We start from the raw sequence: 10,097 nt of genomic DNA, 5'->3' as shown, positions 1-10,097 counted from the left end.
AGACGAGCGTTGATTGGCTAAATGCGTTGAACCGGTATAAAACATCATAAATGATTAGCTGGGAAGTCAGTGCGATTCCTGGACCTATGTGAGCAGTCGTTTGCAGACAGTGTGGACTTTCTCAAGGGTATTCCTCTACAACGGGGCTTGCCCGGCAGCAGTCCACATCATTGCCAGTGATTACCTTCCTCTCATGACTCATACTACTTGGGAGCTCTGACTTACCGGGAGTTTGAAATACAGCCTTCGGGAGCGTTTGCAAATGTTGCATCTTCGTGCTGAAGCTATGATAATTTGCTTCATCTGCATTCACGTGGTGACTCTAAATGCATGCAAATGAATGAATAAAGACCCTTATTGTCTTGCTGTCTTTGTCTACATGCTTTGTTCATATTTTTCCAACTAATTCTTGCATGATACAGAAAACAACTGATTTTTTTTTGCTTCAGGTGCCACCATTTTACATTTTTATCCAGAATTTTTGCACTGGAGATTTCTCATGCTATTCCCATGTGCTGAGGGACAATGAGTGGACCATGGCAACTGTCAGGCCCAGTGCCAGTGCAAGCAGAAGCCCCTCGTCCCCAATTTCCAAGAGCTTGAATGTAGTTCCACATCAACCCCCGTCACCAGGATGCTCTTTCAAGCAAATAATGGCATAAATGAAAACCTTTTAAAATATGAAATTACAAAAAAAAGAAACATTACTTATAATAATGACATCAAACAGTCACAGTTTATATATATATATATATATATATAGATAGATAGATAGATAGATAGATAGATAGATAGATAGATAGATAGATAGATATAGATATATATAATCTATTAATTTCCCCCTGCAGGAGAAATGAATAGATTGATACCCACAGCGTATACCAGAAGTATCCTCCTGAATTCCCCGTGACTATAACCCTATGTTAAAATTTAGTCATTGCAAACTAGAAAATGTTTCATTAGGAAAAAAACAAAACAACAATAGTACAAAAGTAGTAAAAGTTCCACCTGAGCTACGGCTCAAGAGCAGTCGTCTTTCAACAGGAAAGTTGGGAGATCGATTCCAGGCTTCGCCTGACTATATTTCCAAGTGTCCTTGGGCAAAACACTGAACCCCAAGTTTGCCCCTGGTTTACTTATCAGAGTGTGTGAATATGACAGCTTTGAATGGTTGGCATGATTTGAAATCACTATAAATACAAATCCATTCATCCATTTTACCATTCTAATACCCAGCACCCCAAATTAATAACCATACACAGAGGAAAGTGGGATGTCTTCTGGCAGCTTCCAAACCTGTTGTTGCTAAATAACTGCTTGATATAGCTTATGGCTTTGTGAGTGGCACATCAGTTCTTTGCACATGGTTGCATATAATTTACACCCAACACTTTAAATATTCATCTGGGAAAATGACTTGGGAAGCATTTCTGTTAATTTCCTCCTCAGCTTTTTTTTTTTTTTTTTTAATGTTCACAGCACACGTAAGTGGCACACAAAACATGCCTGTAGAAACACATTTGAAGCAGGTGTGTTTTAAGTGCTCTGTTATCAGTCTCAGGAGCTTTGGGAAAACAAGTGAGCTGCATACTTGTTCATTCCCCTTGGGCTCACAGGTGCAGTATATGCTTGTGAGACTCCCCTCATGCCCCAGGCACTATTGTACTACTGCAAACTCACTGGAGACAGACTGCAATGTACCCTAATTGATTCACCTTAAACTCTGAATACTTTGTAAGTATCAAGGACTCATTATCTTTCTGTTATTAGCTATGCAGCAGTTTTACAACCCTTTAATGTCCGTTATTCTGTTTTCCAAATAGTATTGATTAGGATCAATAAAAAGGGGCAGAGATTGTGCATGGACTCAAACATTCCTTTTATATATACATATACATATATACATACATATAAATATATATATATATATATATATATATATATATATATATATATATATATATATATATATATATATATATATATTTATATACATCAGAAAATGAATGAATGATATATTTCTTTACTCGATCATTTTACAAGAGCCTATAATGCTTTGCTACATGCATTTGGAGCCATCTTGTGGAGAAGAGGGGCCCTTACAATGATACCTTGATACCATAACTATAACCTCATCCCATATTTTCTTTAAATACAAGCTGTTAAGCTTGGTTTAAAATATATATTGTGCACCAACATCAGGTTTATAGTAGACTCAAACTCTTCAGTATTGACATTAGCTCTTTACATTATGCTTCCCATACACCAATCTCATGCAGTGTCATCTGCTACTTACTTCAATCTTGTACACAATTTACTTAGTGAAAGGCAAATTAATCATTAAATCTACACTCAGCCGCCTAACTACACCTGCAGTGAGATGGTGACGCCTGCAATGATGTCAGTATGCAGCTGTGAAACTGTTAAATGAAGCTTGCTCTCTTTCTCCCACTAGATAGCACCCTTTCACCATGTTGCAGTGAAGGCCAGTGAAGTCCAACTGCAGTGCACCCTGGTAAAAAAGGCAAAACTATGCTTGTTTGACTGGTCTATTGCTGATCAAAATCAATGGATAAACTAAAAAAAAGTGGTATTTTCACAAATAAATCTATGTATTATGCTGCAGAAGCTCTTACTGTGCACAGACAAAGCTGAACATCATCATCACAGGTCAAGTCTTGTCTGACATTCCTGTCATCAGTTTAATGGTGCTCTTTAATAAAGACAAAATGCTATAATAAATAACTTGTTACAAGGGATTGTAAAGATGTCCTGAGTGACTTAAGTAATTTTCTTTGTGGTGAAATATGAAAGCCCACAACTTGTGTTGAGGCATTGTGCTTGTAGTTTTTACATAAATGACATTCAGGATTACTTCATGAGTAATTGTGGGGCTTTTATGATAGACAATAAGAAAAAATGTGAGTGGTGTGTACCCATAGCAAAGCCACAGTGTACTCAAATTATATAAGCAATCCATAAAGCCATGGAAATTGCTGCGCTGCATCTGCATAAATAAACTTAGTGGAAAAAAAAACAGCACAAACAAATGGAAAAAAAAACTTTAAATTTCCATGACAACATTGATAATATCAAAGAATTTGACATGTTTTTATGTACCCTCAGTCTAACCTGCTTGATGCAGATACGTCTTGATATGTAAACACACAGCGACTAGATGTGAAAACCACCCTGCTTCCCCATACTCTTGAGTAAAGTACTGCACATCTTGTGGTTTTAAGAGTGTGAGCTTTAGGCAAGGCTGAGACAAGCTCTTGAATACTGAGTGCATCTCAGTTTCCCATAACCGTGAGCTGCAGTGATGCCTGTTAAAGAGATTGACGTCTCTTTTACGTCACTCTTTGAGCAATAATGTTATGTAAATTTCCATGTTGAAGCCTGACTGTATGTATTGGTGTTTTTTTTTCCATAATTAAGTCAATATATGTCAAATATCTTTTTAACAATTTACAGAGAGTCAGGGCTCATCTTAGATTCATCGAGCAGATCAGTCCGTAGTGATGTTAGATTTGGTTATCTGGGAAACGGCTAAATAAATTTTACATACGCTTATTTTTCATAATCTATGTGCAACAAAGTGCAAGATTTCTTCTATTTTTTTCTGGTCGAATGAGCTTTATAACACTACCAATCTATCTGTACAGCATTGTACTACTGCAATTACCATCAGGTTGACATAACCAAATAGTCTTGCAGATGGGAATACTGCCTGGCCTGTTCCGCTTTAGTATACAGTATGTTGTTTTCTCAGTGCAAAACTTAATTTTTTTCTGTATTTTGTGTTTGACTTGTTTTTAAATTGGTTTGATGCAGCCATGTAGCAACCAGTAAAACATTTGTTGTAATTTAAAAGTAGAATATTGTAGAAATAAATGAATGGATAGATAGGCCTGGCAACATGTACTGCTCTGAATCTCACACTTGATATGGAATAAAATAAGGAAAAAATGCAGGAAAACAGGTGGTACCATAGTTTGTCAAATACATTTCAGTGTCCTAGAATTATTAAAATAATGCATCTTGAAACACAACTTAAAGACTCTTTATGCTGAAGTGCTCGAATCCCACTGGAGTACTTGATTGCCAAGGCGAATTGTGGTGCTGGGGTTGGTAAATAGTTGTATTTTTGCTTGTCTGTCATGATATTTCTGTTTCAACATATTCCTTTTTTAATAGATAAGCCCACCTCCTTAAATTCAAATTGTGTGCATAAGTAATCACAGTCTGTGCCATCCACACACACGGAAAGAGGGGCTGTATTGCTGTTTACTCTTTACAAACAAAGATATCTCAAAAATGAAGGATGAGCCGAGTTGGAAAATCACACTCATCCTGTCACAAACTGTTGTATCAGGTGAAAGATCGACTGTGCTCTGTACGTCACATAACAAAAAACATAGCAAGGAGATGATTTACAAGGGAACACCTAGATACATGTATATCAGTGAAATATGTAAACTTAACATGCAAATATAGCTGTGCTCTTATTAAACTTTGAATAACTTATTCGAGGTATGTTTATACCTTTTTAAAGCTTATCGAATGCTAAACCAGGATGTGAGGTGAAAACTTCTCCTTCAGAGGGTCAATTCGGGGCAAAAACACCTTTTTAGAATAGCTTACAAAGACTTTTTAAATCACTGCTCACCATCTGACTTCCACCTAACTAAAATATTCATACATGAGAACAGATGGCACGCTTTGCTCCGCTTCATCCTCTCTTTTATCACATAGATTTTTCTGTTGTGGTGCTGTTTGTGTGTGTTTGTATGTGAGTAAGCCTCCTGCTGTGTATTCTGGAAGAGGCTGTAGTTACTTCTAATATATATACCCCAAAGCACTGAGTACAACTTAGCAAGGACTTTCACTTTGTGCCTCTTTAAACTGGCAACTTTTGGCTTCAAAGGCAGTTTTGTCGTGTATTCATAGTGGCCTTTCATCTCTGAGAAATCTCCATACTGCTCCTAATTTGTCAATCTTTATTGGATTTTTGCCAACAGGAGCTGCAATATTATGAGTCAGATGTTAATAGCTTTAAAATTATGAATTCACTTCAGTCACAAAAACACAACGCAGAACATCTCCTTAATTGATCTAATTTGAATTCACTTTTAGGCGTCACTTAAATGGGGAGCATCGGAGCAGTCCTCGCTTGTTAATGAATATGTAATCATACTAGTTCAGCCTTTTTAAAGATTAATGATTAAAAGCGAATAAAGCAGCGTCCCCAAAGCATCCTAAAATCACAAAGACTTCATTTGTAGTGCATCACAGGAAAAGCAGTGAAACACACATGCCTATACTTAATGACGAAAATTAATAGGTCTGCTATTTTACATTTTCATTTACAAATCACATAAGGCAGCAGCTTTCAACTTAAGAGCAAGATATGAAAGTGGTGACTTCAAAATATGTGTCCTTATCTTTTCTCAACTTAAAGGCATGAGGTTTGTGCATGCTTGCAGATGTAGTTCCAAACTTGCTTTCTGATGCTGCTACATGGATTAATAAAAACAAAAAGACAAATTAGAGAGGGACAGAGAGACACTCATTATTTTTGGCAACAACATCTGTCTGAAATGTTTAAACATGACTCACTGACTCTGATGTGTGAAAAGCACTGCTTGCATTTCCATGCGACCTTGCTATAAACGGAACAGAGGTGCAAGATGCAGATGTCATATTGTATGAGTCAGATGAAAGCGACAGTTTTGCACAGATGGGTCAAAAAGCCATCAGAATTATGACGTGAAGATATTTTGCTTTTTATATTTTATACTAAATTCATTTAACATATAATTTTGTATAAAGGGTTTCACAAAGTATTTGGAAACACATTGGTTACTGTTAAACCACACAGAGCAAAACCATTTGTTGAAAATAACAACAGGCTGCTCTGTAATTCACTGTCATTTTAATCAATAACCAGGAGTTATAAATCACTGTGACTGTTTTGTTATGGGTCTCTGCAAAAATTCATCTTAGGAAAGCACATAATGGAAAATTTATATGAAACTTTGTAACTACTTCAGAAAACAGATTCCTGAACTTAGTCATTCCATCGTGTTTTAATATGTAGTCCAAATGAATATACTGCTGAACAAAGTCATAAAATATGCAACAGGAATATGTACACTATAAACAAAGACACTTTATATGTCTGCTACAGTCCTCGGCACAACTAGTAATTATCATAACTGAGTCATCTATCAATATGTGTTTGCAGAATTATAATCTGTTCCAATGTAAATTATTATGTTTGTCTGCAGCAAACAAATAGAGCCCTATAACCTTTAAACTATATTTAAAAATAAAAAGTGCTTGGAGGTGGTATCATTTTGTTTCAACATGCAGAGCAACAATTTAGAGATTGTATGAGGCTTACTGCATCAGACCTCTCCTTGCATTTGCCATACTTAGGCAAGAATGAATGAATGACGTTTATAAAGATATAAAAATGTTGTGTTTTTTTATCAGAACAAATATATTCTTTTATGATGAAAATGAATTCATATAAAATTAAATACAATTAAACTAAATATATTTATCAATCCCAATGAGGAAAAATAAAAATTGCTATCATTGATTAAGACGACATCACATTGTATAAATTCAGTAAATTACACACATTTCATATGTGAGTAAGTGAAACTATTCTCAATTGGTATATTGCAATTTTCCATGTCTTGCACACAGGGAGGAAAGTATTTTTTTAACTTTTTTGAAAGAGAACATTTCCTTCGAGTCGGACTTGTAACCAGCGACTTAATGATTTCTGGTAAATATACCATGTTTTTGTGTGTGTGTGTGTGTTTAATTGATTTTTTTTCTTGATTGGGCCTATTGGCTATTACAATCGACGTCTTTAATAAAGATAAAACTTGACAAACCATAATAAACTGACAGTTAAAATAAAACCATTCAGTCAATTTTCGTACTGCCATGTCCATTAGTAGTAGGCTATACAGTCCTTATTCAAGTCAATATCAGGCCCTGGTGGTAACTTTGAAAAGGAGGACTATTTTGGCGCATTACGCCATCACGCCCAGGTGTATACCTACTGTAATATATTGATGTGGGTTAATAAGGAAGACGGACAATGGCTCAGCGTGCAGACTGGGACTTTTGTTTGGCAACGTCAACAACGTCAACAACACAGGTTACAGTCAGTACCTGAACATGACCACAAGAGGGCAGAGGCCGCATAATATATTATAAATACACTACACTCCTCCCCTTTAAACTTTAACCCCCAAAACCAAAATATGCTGCACTTTAATAACTATTGTCAGCAAATGTTTACTTTGCAAAACTAGCAACAGAAATATTATTTTGTGTTTTTAGTTTTCTTTTTTTTTTTTTAAATGTTAGCTACTTGCAAACTAAACAGTTAGCTTTCACTATAGTTAACAGTAAATTATTCCAAAACATTTTTTTTTCTCTCTTTTTTTTTTTTATAATGAACACTTGACTCAAAGGTTTCAAAGGTCCAGTCTTTTTGGTGGAACTCTCACGCGATCTGGATAACGACGTCTAGGTTGTTGTGTAGCAGCTGAGACAGTCACTGGCTCTGCAGGTTTTACAGGCGTATTCCGTGGAGAGTGTGGGAAGTGAGCAGGGATGAGTGTTACCGGAGTTGCCGACTTCACCACAGAGCGAGCAGGGACTGGAGTAGCGATCTTCTTTTCTGCCTCCTGGATGCAGCTGGGTTGGTTTGAATCCAGATCTGGTGTCATATGATCATCACTTGCGTTGCTGTAATCCACAATTTCTTCATGCGATAGTAACAGGTGATCTATGTGAACTGTGCGCTCTCTCACACCATCATGTATGAGATAGGAAACAGGTCCGAGTCTTTTTACAACTCTTCCTCTGATCCATTTCTCCTTCCCCTCACGAAAGTTTCTCACACGCACTAGATCACCACTAGTCAACACTCTCAGCCTGTTCCGTCTGTTGTCATGGTATTTCTTCTGCATTTGTTGTTTTCTCTCAACATTTTCTGCTAGACTTGGCTTCAAAAGACTAAATCTGGTCCTCACTTGACGCTTAAGAAACAGCTCAGCTGGCGAAACACCTGTCACTGTGTGTGGTGTGCTTCTGTACATCAGTAAGAAATTTGCCAGTTTATGCTGTAATGTAACAGACCCTTCATCTGCCAAAACTTGCTTCATCAGTGAAGATTTGACAGTCTGTACAGATCTTTCTGCTGCTCCATTGGATGCTGGATGGTATGCAGGGACCAAGGATTGTTTGATGCCATTTCCTCTTAAGAACTGTTTAAATTCACTGGATGTGAATTGTGGTCCGTTGTCCGAAACCACTTCTTCAGGTAGTCCATAAGATGCAAAAATGCTGCGCAGGACTTCAATAGTCTTAGCTGATGTTGTGGTTGTCATGGGAACAACCTCCAACCATTTCGAGTGACTGTCAACCAGAACTAAAAGGTACTGTTTATCTTTTTCACAAAAGTCTATGTGTATCCGTTGCCACACACGAGTTGGCCATTTCCAACAATGCAATGGGGCTGCTGCTGGTAGCTGTCTCACTGTTTGACATGCGTTGCACTCTTGTAGTTTTTTCAACGTCTTTATCCAAACAGGGCCACCACATGTAGCTTCTTGTATGCGCTTTCATGCGGCACATTCCAGGATGACCCTGATGAAGATCATACAGCAGCTTTTGTCTGAGAGATGGAGGAACTATAACTCTCATACCCCAGAGCACACATCCTTGTTCCACTGATAGTTCAGCTTTTCTTTGAAGGAACGGCTTGAGTGACTCCTCCTTCACATGACTTGGCCAACCATTTAAAGTGAGTTCCCTGACTCGGCTAAGCAACGGATCTTTGTTTGTGCTGTGTGCGATGTCGTTTGCTTTCACAGGCAAATCCTCCATGACTGAAAAATAGAAGATTTGTCCTTCTTCTGCAGTGCCATCCCCGACTTTGCTTGGCAATCTTGATAGTGCATCTGCATTTGCATGATCTGCAGACTGGCGATACTCTATTTCATAGTTATAAGCCATCAGTATGAGTGCCCACCGTTGCATTCTCAAAGCAGCTAGTGTGGGAATTGCAGACTTCGGCCCAAGGATAGCCAAAAGGGGTTTATGGTCAGTAATGAGAGTGAACTTTCTCCCGTAGAGATACTTGTGAAACTTCTTCACCCCAAAAATAATAGACAAGGCTTCCTTTTCAATTTGGGCATATTTGCTCTCTGCCTCAGTTAGTGTACGAGATGCAAATGCTATTGGTTTTTCTTCTCCATTGTCCATCACATGGGAGATCACCGCCCCGACACCATAAGGTGAAGCATCGCAGGCTAATTTCAGTGGCTTTCTGGTGTCATAATGAACCACTAAGGTGCTCTGTAGAAGGTGATCTTTTGCACTTTTAAAAGCAGTTTCACAGTCTGATGTCCACTTCCAAACACTTTTTCGTTTCAATAGCTCATGCAAGGGTCGCAGTTGCATGGACAGATTTTTCAGGAACCTGCCATAATAGTTTAGTAGTTCTAAGAAGGAACGTAATTCGGTAACATTGGTGGGACTTGGTGCGTTCACAATGGCTTTCACTTTCTCTCTTGTGGGATAAAGTCCCTCACTATCCACAATGTGTCCTAAATATTCCACTTTGCTTGTCATGAACTGACATTTTGATTTCTTGACTTTCACATTGTATTTTTCCAGACGACTCAACACTTCCTCCAGTTTACACAGATGTTCTTCTTTTGAACCTGCTGTGATTAAGATGTCGTCGAGGAAACAGGTCACATGTTCAATTCCTTGTAAGATTTGGTCCATCACTGCCTGGAAGATGGACGGCGCACTTGAGACTCCATATGACAGCCGGTGGTAAGTGTAGAGCCCTCGGTGAGTGTTCACGGTGAGGTACTTTTCTGAGTCCTTATCCAACTCCAACTGTTGATAAGCATGTGATAAGTCCAGTTTGGTGAATAACTTTCCTCCAGCCAATGTTGCAAACAGATCTTCAGTATTGGGCAATGGGTAAGTTTCTTCTTCCACACTTTGATTTATGTTCACCTTGTAGTTTCCACAAATCCGTATTGATTTGT

Source organism: Telmatherina bonti, assembly GCF_933228915.1.
Source record: "Telmatherina bonti genome assembly, chromosome: 20".
Lineage (NCBI taxonomy): Eukaryota > Metazoa > Chordata > Actinopteri > Atheriniformes > Telmatherinidae > Telmatherina > Telmatherina bonti.
The sequence above is the reverse complement of the archived record's forward strand: the minus strand, read 5'-3'. Positions refer to the sequence as shown.